The sequence below is a fragment of the Haliaeetus albicilla genome, chromosome 7 (assembly GCF_947461875.1).
Source record: "Haliaeetus albicilla chromosome 7, bHalAlb1.1, whole genome shotgun sequence".
NCBI lineage: Eukaryota > Metazoa > Chordata > Aves > Accipitriformes > Accipitridae > Haliaeetus > Haliaeetus albicilla.
The window spans coordinates 13,831,728-13,842,936 of record NC_091489.1 but is presented as its reverse complement, the minus strand read 5'-3'; positions in this window follow the sequence as shown (position 1 = coordinate 13,842,936).

Genomic DNA, 11,209 nt, shown 5'->3' with positions numbered 1-11,209 from the left:
CACTCATTTGTAATACATAGCTCTGTGCTCATACAGGTTAATTACAATGTCTGAGGGCAGATAGGAAACACTTGTTTTAAAATATTACAGTAATCTTTTCTCACTCTGAGGTAGCTTCTCGTCTCAAATGCAAACCTGCCTTGTTTTTTAGGAACTCATTCAACTCATATTGAAGTCAAAAGTCAGCCTACCAATGGAGCTAGCTGATAACTTTTTGACCACTGGCAGCATCCCAGGTGATGGTGGTTCTCAAGGGCCTAGACATTTTAACAATAATTCTGGGGGGTTTTGTTGTTCTTTAAAAGCAGGTGGGAGTGATAGCATAGTTTCTCATGCATTTGTGTAAGACGTAAAGACCGCGGTTAACAGCTCCATTTCTGAGATAAAGTGACAATATCCACTGTGAGGAAATAGCCCACCTGTTAATATCATTTTCAGGACAGAGCCTGAGGCTAAAGAATGAACTTTTGCAGCCACCAAGAACCACCTTAAATACTACCATCCTCCACCTTTCAAAAAAGACATTTCTCTTGAGCCTTGCCTTCTCTGAAAAAAATAAAGTAAGTACCTTTACATAGATTTACACATACAAATATATGTATGTTTGGTTTATATACACATAAAGTGAAAACAAGACCCTATTAAAAGAAAAACAAACCCCTATTAAAACAAAGCATTACTCCAAATGCACAATTTTCCCCAAGAGAGTGATGAGGCTGAGCTGTTAGTGGCAAACAGCAGATCCATCACTTCAGCCTTGTGCTTGGATATCACTATGAAGAAAGCAAAATGAAAAGCCACATCAAGCATAATGGAGCACTCGCTCTCCGCCTGCCAGAACCACTGCCCACGGAGAAGAGGACACCCGCATAAGAAGTTAGAGGTTGGCACAACTCTGAGCTCCACTTCCAGGCTGCCTGCAGGCTTCAGGTAACCGTGATCTGGGGTAATGATTACGAGGCGCTTATTCCTGTCCCAAACCTGTAGGTGTTTTGCAGCACCCAAACTGAGGAGGAAGTGAGGGGATCGCAAGGTTTTACCCACCAGTACAGAGCCCACTCCTTTCCCTCACCGTCAGAGTACAGATGGGCAGCTTCTCCCTGTCTCCTCTACCTGCTCTTCTCCTCCCAGCGAGAACCTGATTGCTTTGTAAAATGTCACATTCGCATCCAGCCTTCAAACCCAGCTCTACTTTAACTCATGCCAACGCAACTGTGCTGTGCAGGCAACCGTAACGCTGCCCCAGCTTTTGGAGTGTTTTGGCTGCCTGGAGGGCAGGGTGGCTTTGTGTGGAGGTAGTGCTAGGTGGCATCTGGGGGACAGTGTGCAGGTTTCCAGGGAAAAGTTTGATGGTGGGGCTGTGCACGCTAGTAGGGGGTGGTGAGGTGCAGGCTAAGGGGCAGAGCTGGAGTAGCCTGTGTGGAGCAAAGGTGTTGGTGCAAAAAAGTGAATTTGGGGTGCAAAGGCTCAAGACCTGGCTAGCCGCTTCAGCCTCTTTCCTTCAGCTTGACTGAGCTGAGGATGGTCAGGCTTAACTGAAGTCTTCTCAAGCACCTCACCGCACCATGGCAAGCCTGACCCACATCCAATTCAGAAGGGATGCAGAAAACTCCGGTCTCAATCTGTAACATCTGTTAAGCGGACTGTGAGTTCCCCTCCGTCCAGAGCAGACCAGCATAAAAGTGTCATGTTGTCCTTCCCCAAACAAATCACAAGATTTGTTTCAATAGAAGGTGTGGCAAATTATCAAATGAAATTACTGAATTCTTATGCCATTATTTTAAAGTAATCAAAGTTCAGAAGGATGCAGGAACTTGTCTTAGCTAAACAAGAAGTAGTGCAACACACTTGGAACCTTGGTGAGAGAAGGAGGCAAAACACAGCCTTTTCATGACCTTGGTGAGTATGTTAATATACTCCCTTACCTACCACTGTACTGTATATAATAAAGGCTTTACACCCAGAAAGTCTCTCTCCTCTTTTTGCCTAACGAGAATAAATCAAATAAGATTTTTTTTTTTTTTTTAAATTAGAATTAAACCCAGATCACATTTAGCTGGGAGAAAGTTATGGGCTTGAAAAGGGAAGCAGGGGCACAGAGGTATGCTGGTCTGGTCCCAAAGTGCAGGGGAAGGCAGGGAAAAAAGGGGCCCAAGGCTTCTGTCCTGTATGGGAGAGGTGGTGTGTGCTGTGGGAGATAGTGGAAAGGAGGGCAGGGTGAAAAGGGAGTAAAGTGGTTGTGTCCTGCTTGGGAGAGGTGAGGTGTGATATTGCCCAGGGTGGGGAAGGAGACAAGATGCAGAAGGGTTGTGTCCTGTTTAAGAGAGATAGGGAGTGCAGCTAGGGAGGGGGAAAAGAGCACAGTGGTTGTTCAACATGCGGACTTGGGGTGTGAGGAACGCAAATGTATTTCTAGTACAAATTAAAGATACATCTTGAAGTGCACGGCCAAACTCTTCCAACTGATCAGGCACCACTTACACAGTGTCCTGATCTGGAACTGGGATATCCTAGGGGAACAATTGCAACAACTGCACTGAGGATTTCCTTCGGGATGTGAAAGGTACCCAGGAATTCACTTAAAGAAAAAGTCATGCCATTAAACTGTTGAATGTGGAAGTTGTCTAAGCAGATGTTTCCTTTATGCTTATTGTCTAATAAGTGCAAAATCCTGTAATTACAAAAAAAACCCCAAAGCAGAACACCCCCCACAAGAAAACACATAAATAAACAAAAAAAGCAACATGCTATTTCTCAAACTCTAAAGCTGAAGGGTTGTACAGGCATGTTCCCAGTGTCCCTGGGTTTGGAAAGGCAACCTGGATTAGCGAGGCTGGGTGGATGTTGAAAGGCCATGAGCTAGTTGGGGCACTGCAGGGTGACAGTTGGGCAATTTATTGTAAGGATGTGGCAGCTTTGTTACAGGAGAAAACTATACTGGATATTCATGCAGGCTATTGCTAAGCTGTTTAAAGCAATACACTGATTAATAAATAATCGAAGGAGCTTAAATGAATAGGAAGTTATATTTATTGTAATCAAGTAACAAATGATGCAAAATATGGCAGGATCCCAAACTCCATTAAGAATAGGTGTGTGACTAAGTGGTATCTTGACCAAATGCAATGCAAGCCTACAGATAGGTGTGTTACATTCACCGAACAGCCTACAGATGCTTAAGCAATACTTAAATACATAATACATCTGCCGTGCCCCTCTGTGTCAGACCACTGGAGAGACAAAGGACAAATATCCAGAGTCTCATAGGTGGCCATGGAAGATCCAGACATCATGGAGTCAAATATCAGATTTTGAGAAGTCTTTACCTTGAGATACCATACTGAATAGCAAGTAATACCAGGGAAATGATCCTCTGACTTGAAATTTCAACAACAGCTCATGAAGACTGAGTAAGCAAAGCTGAAATGCCCTATTAATATCACAGCCAACAAAACAACAGTAGAGGCTTTCCCTCTTTGTCACGCATGTTGTAACTAAAACATGAACTGGCTAATGGCACCATTCTTGAAAAAATACATTAGAATTTTCCAGGAGGATGCCCACTCATAAAAATTATATTTCCACTAAGGAGAGGAGAGTTTTGCTGCAGGAGCTGAGAGAATTTTCTACAAAGTATGGAAATTACCTTAATATACTTCACATATTTTCCTCCTGAAAATAGGAGCTGAGTTACAGTTGTATAAATAAAATCTTATTATAATATAGTTAAATTACTAATTCATACAAACATTAAGTTACATGATTCTCCTGCCCCTTTTCTTGGAAAAAGAGAGAGGGTAAACACATTCTTGCCCCTTCTGAATTAAAAAAGTTGCTGGCAGAAATGAAAAAGCTAAGGAATGAGAGATTTTTTTTAAGAACATTAAGCAAAGCACATAAGCTTTACTGAGAGCTGTGCGAAGATAGCAGAAAACCCTATAGCACATACCATTATCACTTTAATCTACCTCTCAAGTAAACTGTCAATCCCACACACTATCCAAACTTTCCATACCATCTGGCAGGAAGTTTATACAGAACCTGAGAAAATTCCTCTGATTCCAGCCTGGATGGACCTAACAGTGCAATTTGTGAGGTTGATCTAAGCAATACATTTGGATACTTGTCCCACACATAGCCAAATTTCTTGGCCCTTGGAGAAGGCGTTCGGTTTTTATTGAGAGAATGGAGAATGGAAAACAAAAAGTATGCATTCAAGTATTTATTCAAGTATTAGGAACCTGAACACTTGTAGACTATATTCAGCAGAGAGCAGGAGGTTGAAGTCTGGCCCTGCTGGAAGAGATCCAGCAAGATCTCTTCTACAAGATTTACTTAGATTAGAAGAACAAATAAATTCAGTAGTTTTATCAAAATGAGCTATTGCACTGTATGCATGCTTTATAATCAAGCAATAACAGTAATAATGTTCTACAATCAAATAGCTCCATAATATCCTATAGCAACGCCTCAGGAACTCTTCTGGATATGATCTGACTTCCAGTCAGGAACATGAGTTACTAGCAACACACATCTCACTCAGAGAGCTAACTTACTACACTGGTGCTATGGTCTCAGGATTAGTCCTCTGGCTTTTCTGTAGCTGCTGGAGATGTAAAAATACGGGCAGGCTTTCAACTCCAGAAGTGCCAAGCACATACGCACTACACAATAACCTGACTGTGCAGGGAAAGACTTTTAAAATTGCTTCATGATACAAATCGGATAATCTTACTGTGAATTGCACTGCTTCTAATCACAGTTTCCAAATTTCACATATAAATAACTTCTGTACAATATTAGCACCAAGAAAACCACCTGAGTGAAAAGTATACTGCATAATGTGTATAAAGGGCATTCATACACAGCCCTTTATACTGACTGAAGCACTATCTGGTTAAGTAGGAATATAGTATCTTGATCAAATATACATATAAAAAGTCAGTATTGCTCAAGTCCAAGTATTTTCTTTTTCTCTCTCTAAAAGAAACACAACTATGAACCTGCCGGAATCTTTACCTCCTGCCAGAACTGAGCTTCAAGGAAGTTGCTTCTGAGGGTCTGAAATAAATGGTTTTTCACTGCTAGTTTCCAGATTAGCCCAGATAAGAAGTGCAGAAACACCAAGAAAATGGTCGTTATCACAATATTTCCAGGCCACATTTGAAGCAAGAAAAAAACCAAAACAACTCATTTTAAAATTATTTTTCAAGAATATTACCAGCCAGTTCTGGAAATTCGTAGTATGCAATAGCTTAGATAGGTATTCAAGCTTTGAGTGCTTATTAAATAATAATGCAATCTGATGTGTTGGGAAAAAACGGAAACTTAAGCTCCCTAAAACAAAGTCTATATCATATTTAGAACTTTTTTTGGTAAATGCAACCAGTACATCTTCACTGCGTGGTTACCCTGGGTAATCTGTATCTGAGCCTAACCAAAATCCAGATATTCTCCCATCACAATTTATATAGTGTGATGGTATTTAAATTATAGGTGACTGAGACAAAGTGACTGTGGGGTTTTTATGCTGACACCTTCTGTGGTATTTGCTTAGCCGAGTTTGTCACCTGTGAGGAAACATATGTGTCCTCCGAGACGCATATGGGAGAACATTGGAGGATTATCTGCATTCAAGTCATTTTGCCTCAAGCTTCACTACAAATGTGTGATTTGCAGCCCAATTTAAAGAAAATCCCACTCTCTCATCCTTCTACGTTAATTTAACAGCCCTCCTGCTTTGAAGTCCAGAAAGACTTTTTTAATGAGGATAGAAGTAAAATGCTTGGGATAAAACTCATAAGAGCTCCAATTAACAGGCCAGTTACGACACACCTAAAACCCTTTTCTTCACCATTAGCAAAGCAGGAACACCACTAAACCACACCACTGATTTTACCTGGAGAGATTTGTGTGTGACCTACAATGCAACAGTGACACCAGTTCTAATATGACACCAGCCAGAAGTATAAGGGAACTGCTAGAATTGTATAGTCAGAGTGCTTAAAAAAAAGACTACACAAATGCAAATATAGTAATCTAAGGCACAGTCAACTTAACGTGCAAAAGAGGAATTGGATTGTATCAAGTGAAAAACCAGACAAGAATATTTTTCATTGCATCATTTAATTATTCAATGCAATGACCTCAAAGTGTGTTATTGACTTGAATTAATTTTTTCTATTGCAGCTCTCCTTTTCTAGATATCTATTAGTATTTCCAATTTGCAAATAAGAGATGCAGATTATGAATCTGACCCAAAGGCTACTAAAGCCAGCAGAAGTCTTTTCTCAGAGCTGGGAGGGCAAACTATGGGATCTGCTCTGCAAGACAGAGAGAGGATCTACCGATCTTGTTTGTACACCTTCAGACTAAGAAAAAACATTGTGCTTCCAACTATCGTGGGTTCATTTTTATACCTGCAACAGAAAAATACATCAGGTCCTACTTCTTTGACAAAATAATAGCTAGGCAAACCAACGTGGCACGGCCATAAGCTATCACTTTCATTATTAAAAATTACATGAAGACCTAAGAAGAACTGTCTTTGGCTATTTTTGAACATCGAGGTTCAGAATTAAAAGAATCCTTTACGTGAATTTTACTGTCTTTGCACCTAATCATGGCTGCACGCACTTAAGACAGTAGAAGAACATGAAAGCAGCAATTCAGGCTGCTGACTGAACTGAACCAAACTGCACATTTTCCCCACATTAGCTGATTTATTAAACTAGCCAATGCATTCCCAGCGTTAAGAGACAAAGCTTTATCCACTTTAGAAAAATCACTGGGAGACCTATCAGCTGTAACACAATGGGTTAAAATTATCCATAATAGTTGCTACACTCACTTCTATTGTTTAACATCCCCAGGAAAAAAAAAAACAGAGAACAGAAGTGTCTGGGAAAAGAATGGAAGTAGATTTGAGTTTACAATGAATTTTGTATTTTGCAATGGAGGTTAAAAAGAAGCTTTAAAACGAACAGAGTGAAGGCAGCCAACATTTTCCACTACAGATCAAGCTGTCCAGTCAGCTCATGATTTCTGCTGTTGGCAGTAAGTTAAATATTATCATCATTATATTTCTCTTTTCCTGTAGAATCACTAAAGATGCAAAAGGTCTGCTGCCCTTGCAAACATTCCCGGAGCCCTGTATTTTCTGAAGAGTTTGGAAACTGCCAAAAAGAAAGAAGTGATGATAAGTTCAAAACTGTTCATTTAAGAGCAGCATACTAAATTCAGAGTGTAAAAATGAAGAATTGCATATAAAACTGCTCCCAGTGATCAACTAATTGGCTTCTTTTTGCCCTTTATATGAAAAAATTGGGAGTTGCTAACCAAAAAACGAGCATTGGTGGTCACATCCAGTTCATTCGCTAATTCAGCGGCATCTGCAGAGCCTGCTATTATTTTGTAACCTGTTACAAAATCTTGACATTATTGATCAACATCAAGGCTGCCACCAACTTCCATTGACTCACTATTCATGAGCTTATTACCCGATTGATTTTTATCAACATACCATACCGCAGAAGAATGCATGGCTAAAATAGCAATGAGTCAATTTTTCAGCTAGATATTTTCCTTCTGGGAAGCAATCCTTTGGAGTTTTATGCATAATATCAAAGCTTCCTGTATTTCAAAAAAATCCAAGTATAAAGGATTTAGGCTGTCAGTTACATACTTTCAGCCAGTACATGAAACAGTTTTCCGCATTTTCAATATGCAGTAGGAAATTTTTTTCATTGACTGGTGGACACAGATTATACAAATCTTTGCTTAGTTAACACCTTGGAGCACAAGTTGTTCTGCTCCACTACAAATATAGGCAGAGTCAGTGTCTTCAAAGGTTAAAATATGCTGACTGTGAAAAAAATGCATAATATTGACCCATCTTCATTCTCTCAACCATTCCCCTATTAATGGTGCTGTTTGCAAGCAAGACTTTTTCTACTCCTAGCTTAACCTGGGCTCTGGCTCTTAAATTAGGTTTTTACTGTTTGTAAATCAGTGGTAACTCACCTCTCCAGAACTGGCTGAAATACCAGTTACAAATCTACTGCTCTCATATCACTTTTCCCAGAGGAGCATTTGAATCATTTTTTAAAAAATAAAATCACAACCGTCCTTCACCTCTCAGACTGCAGTTAAACAGCCTTCATTCCCAAAGAAGCAGCTGCCAGTGCTACTGCACTGACCAGACGGATGCTGAAGGAGCATTTTGTGGACTCCAGGCTGGAAAGAAATGTTGTGGTTTTCCAAGATCCAGCTAAGAAATGTGGTAAGAGTCGTACTATTCTGTCAGCAATATTAGGATTTCTTTGCTTAGCTTTACCCTATCTCTCTTTTTCCCTGCTCACATCCATGCATGATTTTGATGAAACCCTAGTAGTGCCTATACCTGAGCAGCAATGAGCACGATCATTATGTGACCTCTCCTCTCACAGCGAATTTCACCTTACACCAGGTAATAAACACAATTAATAAATTCACTTTACAGAAATGCCTCCCCCCTTCTCACCCCTATCCATCCTGTTCTTTACAAGGAGGTTTGTTGTTTTTTTTAAAAAAAAAGATTTATCTCAGTACCAGAGCCTCAGTGCTTTTTCCATCAGAGTATCTGTGCTCATACCACGTGGTGCCTGGCTAATGCCGTGCAGTCAATTATGCAGTATCTGGGCAGAGAAGCAATCACAGCACATATGAACGTAATGTTAAAATAATCACCTGATGTCTCTTTCTTAGCCCAATCCTTCCCACTGCTGCTAGCGGGAAAGGGTCTCTAAAAAATAATCTCATGCCTTTTCTTTCATTCCCTGTCTCCTTCCCTGTTTTAGTAAAATATTTGTTTTGTGTTAAGGACAATTACAGTCAGGCATATAAAAAGGAGGGGGGCTTGTTAATAATATTCCATTTCATCAACTAGTAGAGCTTTCACTTTTTGCAACACTGATATTTAATATAGCAGTTAGAAAGACAAGCACAATTATACACGCTCACACACATTGCCAAGACTGGGCTTGGCTATTCTTCTCTTAAAGAGGGCAAGGAAAACTGTTTACCATACTTGGACTAAAACCATCTGAAGCTGTAACTGGTCGTACCTTTTTAACTTGCATCCCTGTGGGATGTACATATAATCAATACCATATGAAACATTTTCATTATTACATTGCATTTATCATTTAGGAGTTTGCAAAAGGATTCCTCCTGCTGTTTTCATAACACTGGTACCATAGCATTATACAATTTTGATTGTGAGGGATGGGAAATGTTTAAAAATGACAAAACACAAAAGCTGAGTTATATACCTGTAATTCCTCCGCTCCCGCTGCTAACATTTACCACCCCACCCTCTGGAATTTCTGCTGAAAGCCTCGGCTTTCACTCTCACGGTCAGAAACCTGAATCTTCAAGAAGCAAAGAAAAGGTTATCACTTCAACTCATTCGTGGGCAAATTGCTCAAACTGAGCTGTCAATCAATGGTTGACTCCAGCATCCAGGCTGATTTGTATCCATCATGGGTGTTTACTCGACAGATTCTCACAAGCAAGCTGGAACAGAGAAAATGTGTTTAATGACAGCGTCATGCCGATGACACATTTTTTTGCAGATAAAAGTTTGCATTATGTGTTTACTGTTTGCAGAGCATCTGGAAGACATCAAATGAAAAGGAAGACTTACTTCTTTTTCTGAGCACATATTCCAACAAAAAAAGAAAATATGAGTCCATAGGAAAGCAATTCAGATGGGGAAGCCTGGATGTAACTTTGCCTTTTCTTCCTGCTCCCTTTCTACCTTCTCTATTTCTTTCCATCCTACCCCATTACCTTTCTGTCCCCTGCTTTTTTTATTCCTGTTCTTCTCTTACTTTGGAAAAAATATATCTAAAGGAAGAGAAAAGCAGATGCACTCACATCTTACTCCCATAGTTTCAGTGATTTATGAATTTTGAATATGAATAGGGATTGAAACTAATCAACAGATGGTTGGGAACATGAATATTCATTAATTCTGAATCCCTGTATTACTCTGCCAGGTATTGTTTAGATGAAAAGAATACATGTGTTATCTAATCACTACTTTTGGAAAAGAAAGCTAGCAGTCTCTTTAACTGTCCCATGTCTTATGAAGTGCACATTTTGGACAATAAACTGTGGTACATACATGTATCCTTTGAAAAAGGGAAAAAGAACTAAAACCTGACAAATATCTTTATGAATCTCCAATGCCCTCTGCTTGAAAATCGAACCATCCCAAAATTCCACTTTGATGATAGGCAGGAATAAAATATCTTTAAGTATGACTGTAAACTAAATATTCATTTCGATTTGCAACTCCACAACCTAAAAAAAAAATCTAAGGCACTCACAACAATAAGCCAATAAAGAAATGTGAAATTAAGTACCCTTAGGTAGACATTAACATCTACCAGCAATCTATGTCATATAAGCAATAAGCTGCTGCCACCTTCTGAAAAAAGCTCAGCATGACTACAAACGTCATCTTCCTCACAAGGACAAAGTAACACGAGATACACATTCTGATACACGAAAATGGGCAATAAAATAAGTTCTGCTCCAGCATCAATACAAAAAAATCTGCTGCACTTGCATGTTCTTGCTAATCTGAGGGTGGCCTCAACACTTCCAAGCACAACTGTAAGCATGTCATCCTTATCCTAACTTGGGAAAACACTTTGACATCTGCTAACCATCAAACAGGCAAAAGTGCCACTGAAGCAAACCAACAGTACAGTTACTTCTCTTTAGCCATACCCTTCTTCACCTCTTAAATGCCCACCTGCTTGACGAAGAGTCTGCTCTCCTTGGGGACACCTTCCAACCCCAGCTTCCCCATTATAAAGCAACAGAAAAATCAACGTTTCTCTCAGTGATTTCTGCAAGAACAACCCAGAGGTGCTGTCACCATTGCTGACAACCAGGGGCCACCTTTCTGGTAGAACTGGATAGACCAAGGGTGGTGGCATGAGTGACCCACTATACCCTGTAAATGGGCCCCCACTAAGCAACACCGGCTGTGTGCCGATCCAGAACTGGAAGGCTCTGCTCAAGCAGAGGAGCCCCAAAGCTTCGGTGACTATGAGGAAGTGATGACCTGGTACATTTGCTCCTTCTGCCAACTTCAGCCACCATAGTGGTGGCATGAGCTTTCTTTGTGGTTTATGTTCTGGCGGCACAAGTAGTA